Source organism: Saccopteryx leptura, chromosome X, assembly GCF_036850995.1.
Source record: "Saccopteryx leptura isolate mSacLep1 chromosome X, mSacLep1_pri_phased_curated, whole genome shotgun sequence".
NCBI lineage: Eukaryota > Metazoa > Chordata > Mammalia > Chiroptera > Emballonuridae > Saccopteryx > Saccopteryx leptura.
Window position 1 is genome coordinate 26,514,228 of NC_089516.1, and position 5,483 is coordinate 26,519,710.

Genomic DNA, 5,483 nt, shown 5'->3' on the forward strand with positions numbered 1-5,483 from the left:
TGCATATGCATGGTTATAAGATTAATTATGTTTTGCTATTCTGATAATATACTACCTAACCTTGGTATTTCTACCTTTGCAGTACTTAAAAAGACAGAAATGGAATCAATTGATTATTAAACACGTTCTCAAAATGAATTTTAAGTAATTTTAGAAATGGCAAAAAAGAACTTTGCAGTCTTAGAATACAGTGATTACACCGGGGAACAAAATTTTTGTTGCAGCCACAAAAACACTTGTTCTTACCTAATTCAAGTGTGCTGATCTCAAATCTGACATTAATTTTTCTCTGTAAGCTAGTTATTTTTGCAATTCAAAATTTTAGGTATTCATCTTATTGTAAAAATTTCAACATTAAGTTTAACATAATGAAGTAGAATGTCTTCTTGGGCATCTCTTTGTGAAAATATAATAATATAATGGAGTAAATACACTAATACACTAAATATATGATTGCATCACAATTTGTCTACAATTTCAAAATAGAACATATTTAAATTCTATTCAGGCAAAAATTTGCATTTGTAGCTCCTGCGTTTGTGTACTTGTTGAAGACAATCTCGTTTGATGCTTCAGCAGTAGTCTGCTCATCACTACAGCTCCGAGAGTTTCGGGAAACTTATCAAGGTGACTGTTCAGGAAGTGAATCTTAATGCTCATGTTACATCCAATGTCACGGAAAGCCAACAGTATCCTTTGAACTAGAAGTTCATAGTTTACTGCTTTTTTGTTGCCAAGGAAGTTCTTTGTAACTGCCACAAAAGACTGCCATGCTGCTTTCTCCTCCTGGAAAATTCTTCATCACGTATGAGGGTTTGAATTTGAGGTCCATTGAATACATCTGATTTTATCTTCTCAAAAGACAAGGCAGGAAAAGCAGAAATAATATGTTGAAAGCATTCACTTTCTCTATTCAAAGCCTGAACTGCTTCATTAAGCCAAGTTTGATGTGAAGTGGGGGGGGGGGAATGATCCTGTCTCTATTAACTACAGGTTCATTCACAATATTTTGCATCCCTACTTCCAGAGCTTCACGTTTCAGCCACTCCTTCTGTGTCCAGTGTTTCTCCTGAGCTCAGCTGTCCCACAAACACAGAAAGCAAGGATACTTCGTGAAATTTCTCTATTGGCCTAGCAGGAAATTTACCATTTTAAGATCCACGTAAATGATCCAGTTATGCTCCTCATACTTCAGAAAGTCAAGGACAATTTTTATGTCATTCTTACTATGTCATTCTTACTAAGTCATTCAAATTGGGTTGTCTAAACTGCTGAGTGGTTAATGACTGCTTGGTATCAGAAGAAGACCCTTCAGATTCTACAACCATTTCCTCATGCATCTTATCAAAATACACTTGATCACCATATTCACTTTCTTCATCCTTAGAAGGAATAAAACCATTGAAAACTGGAACCAGGAGTGTCTCAGAGTGTGGGATAGGTCGTACTTCTGAAGGAATATCAGGATATGTGATATGTCATTTTTTCTTGCCGATGCCCTTTGTATGGATCAGACAGAAATAACAGTCACTGCTGTGGTCCTTAGGTTCATGCCAAAACAAGGGAATACCAAAAGACATTTCTTCGTGTTTTCCTTTTGTCCAGTCACAAAGCATTTCCTCAAAATTATGACACACAATATGAGGAGCCCAATTCTTGTCTTGATTACTAAGGGGAACTTGAAAATAGGTAATATATACACATGTGACAATTGATGAAATATTGTGCCTTTGACGTTGAAGTGTGTAACAGCCACATATATAACAGAGGGTGGCAGGACTATTCTTACATTTACGTCTACTCAAAGAAGCCATGATTCAATCTTAAAATAAGAGGGTGTTTTTATCAGATAATTTTTTACACTTAAAAACAACTACAATTATGTAAAAGTGATGTTTGTAAAACATTAATTGCCTTCTGGTTATGTTCAATCCAAGAGTCGTTGCCCTTTAACTTCAATTTAAAAACCAATGCATGCCATTAACTGTAACAAAAAGAAATTAAAATTGCATAAAAACTAGAGCATGGGGCTCGCACTCCTGCGATGTCTCAAGATGGCAGAGTTGGGCAAATTAAAGCATATGGTGATGAGTTTCCGGGTGTCTGAGCTCCAGGTGCTCCTTGGCTTTGCTGGTCGGAACAAGAGTGGACAGAAACATGAACTCCTGGCTAAGATCCTGCACCTCCTGAAGTCTAGCTGTGCCCCCAGTGTTCAGATGAAAATCAAAGAACTTTACCGTTGATGCTTTCCCGGAAGACAATGGGGCTCTCTGATCCCTCCCTGTTCTCTTTGCCTCATGGAACCCCTTCCTGGAGGCTCCCTTGGTCCTCTAGCTCCCATCCCCTCGGCCCTCTTGGGCCCTGGCACACTGCTGGGCCCCATGTGTGAAGTGGACATGCACCCCCCTCTGCCCCAGCCTGTACACTCTGATGTCACCATGAAATCACTGTCCTTCTATGAAGTCTATGGGGAGCTTATCCGGCCCACCACCCTTGCAACCACCTCTAGCCAGCGATTTGAGGAAGCTCACTTTACTTTTGCACTCACACCCCAGCAAGTGCAGCAGATCCTCACATCCAGAGAGGTTCTACCAGGAGCCAAATGTGATTATACAATACAGGTGCAGTTAAGGTTCTGTCTCTGTGAGACCAGCTGCCCCCAGGAAGATTATTTCCCCCTCAACCTGTTTGTCAAGGTCAATGGGAAACTGTGCCCCCTGCTGGGTTACCTTCCTCCTACCAAGAGTGGGGCTGAGTCCAAGAGGCCCAGCCGCCCCATCATCATCACACCCCTGGTCCGCCTCTCAGCCACTGTTCCCAACACCATCGTGGTCAACTGGTCATCTGAGTTTGGACGGAATTATTCCTTGTCTGTGTACCTGGAGAGGCAGTTGACTGCAGGGACCCTTTTACAAAAACTCAGAGCAAAGGGCATCTGGAACCCAGACCACTCCCAGGCACTGATCAAGGAGAAATTTACTGCTGGCCCAGACAGGGAGGTGGCCACTACAAGTCTTCGGGTGTCACTCATGTGCCCGCTAGGGAAGATGCGCCTGACTGTACCTTGTCATGGCCTCACCTGCGCCCACCTCCAGAGCTTCCATGCTGCCCTGTATGTATAGTTGAATGAGAAGAAGCCCACATGGACATGTCCAGTGTGTGACAAGAAGGCTCCCTATGAATCTCTTATCATCAATGGCTTATTCATGGAGATTCTTAATTCATGCTCGGGTTGTGATGAGATCCAATTCATAGAAGATGGATCCTGGTGCCCAATGAAACCCAAGAAGGAGGCATCTGAGGTTTGCCCCCCACCACGGTACGGGCTGGATGGTCTCCAGTAGAACCCAGTCCAAGAGGACAATTCATCAGAGAAGAAGAAGAAGGTTGAAGTTATTGATCTGACAATAGAAAGCTCATCAGATGAGGAGGACCTGCCTCCGGTCAAAAAGCACTGTCCTGTCACCTCAGCTGCCATCCTGGCCCTACCTGGAAGCAAAGGAGTCCTGACATCTGATCACCAGCCATCTTCGGTGCTACGGAGCCCTGCTGTGGGCATGATGGGTGGGGATTTCCTTTCCAGTCTCCCACTACATGAGTACCCACCTGCTTTCCACTGGGGGCAGACATCCAAGGTTTAGATTTACTTTCTTCCCTTCAGACTGAAAGTCAGCACTATGGTCCCTCCGTCATCACTTCACTAGATGAACAGGATGCCCTTAGCCACTCCTTCCAGTATCAAGGTACCCCTTCCCACTTCCTGAGCCCATTAACCCCCACATTGGTGAGCTTTCACTGCAGCACCACTCCAGCGCCCCCTCCTGGCCATGTCAGTAGCATTGTGGCTCCTGGGGTAGCCTTGAGGGAGGGGCATGGAGGATCCCTACCCCCAGGTCCCTCTTTGACTGGCTGCTGATCAGACATCATTTCCCTGGACTGAGTCCCCTGGATTATTGAACTTTCACTGTCTTCTAATGCTGAGCAAGTATGCTGTGGAGCCCACAACCCTGAACACTCTGATACCTCAGGGCGGCTTTGGCTAAAGGCCAGAAAGATCTTCGTGGACACTTATATTTGGCCTCATCTCTGTCTGAGAAGGCCAGCACCCAGAGGGTTAATGTTTAACCCTTTTTTGAAGACATTTGGGTTCTGTTTTTCGAAGTGTTCTTTAGATGGCTGGCATGTCCTTTGGGTATGTTAACCTAGGCAGTAGAAGGCAAAGGGGATGAGATGTGAGTAGGGGGAAAGACTGAATTTTCAGCCTTGACTATCTAGTGTCATGAGGGAGGTGCCCTTCTGTCGTCCCTCAGATGCCCTTGCTTCCATTCCCCCAACCGATGGCTCAGTTCTTCTCCATAGCCATTGTCTCTTCGTGTCCATTCCATTCTCTTTGGCTAGACAGGTGGAGAAACAGAGACAGATGGACACATGGACAGAAAACTATATTTTGGGTTACAGATTTTTTGTACATAAATAAGGAAAACCAAAATACACCCGAAGATGACTTCCCCTGCCTCCTACTTCCCAGTATGCCTGAAGAGGAGATGAGGCCTTAGCCCTGATTCCCAGGAGTTTGGGAACAGGGCCTGGCCTATTGCCTGGGGCTCTCTCTATTTATATATTTAAATTCACAATGTTTCTTATGCTGACCAGCTCAGGGCCTGAGCTTCTTAAGGCCCATGGCCCAGTGGTAAGGTCTGGCTCATTCTGCACCTTTCCTGGGAGGTGGGAAGGTGCTTGTGCTCTCCACAATCTCCTTTTTAAGGCTTCTTCAGGGCCTAGGACCTCTGTTGTAATTTTACTTTTTATTTCCAAAGTTGTATCAAAGTTCTTACCAATAATAAAGGTTGTGAATTTTCAAAAACAAAAAACTAAAAACAAAGATCCTAGAGCATGCACCAAAAAACAGATTTCAGATCTGGAATCAGCGATGCAGAAATATATAGAAACAGTTCTAAAACCTCATGCAACAGAATATGAAAAAAAAAATTGTTCCCTAGTGTTATTAACATTTTCCAATAATCTGATTTCAAATACTAAACCTATTGATAAGGATATTAGTGTTTAAAATTCTTTGACTTATTGATAAATATAAATTGCTATATTACTTTTATATAAAGTTATTCTGGCACATTTTTAGACTTTATTGATTAGTTACATCAGCTATTTATCCAAACTCAGATATTGTAGCCCTAGAAAGTGAGAGAAATAGCCTGACGAATATAGCTACAGTGCTCAGAGTTGTAGATAGAAAGAGGCATTTAGTGATGGAAACAGCATACATCTCAGCAAATATCCACCCTTCCACCTCAGTCACAGTTTTATGTACAACACATCTCATCATGTCTTATTATTACCTATATGTCTTGGTTTCTCATTAATGGGATGAAAGAAAAAAATTGTATATATAAAAACTTACATTACTGTACATGTTACAGTAATATAATGTTATAGTAATTAAATATATAGAAATATAGAAAAAT

The 5,483-nt window shown here is 42.5% G+C and overlaps 1 pseudogene; it reads left to right on the forward strand.

Moving 5' to 3' along the window:
• Positions 1 to 2,054: 2,054 nt before the first annotated feature.
• LOC136385492 (E3 SUMO-protein ligase PIAS3 pseudogene) lies at positions 2,055 to 3,940 on the forward strand (annotated as a pseudogene).
• Positions 3,941 to 5,483: the final 1,543 nt, after the last annotated feature.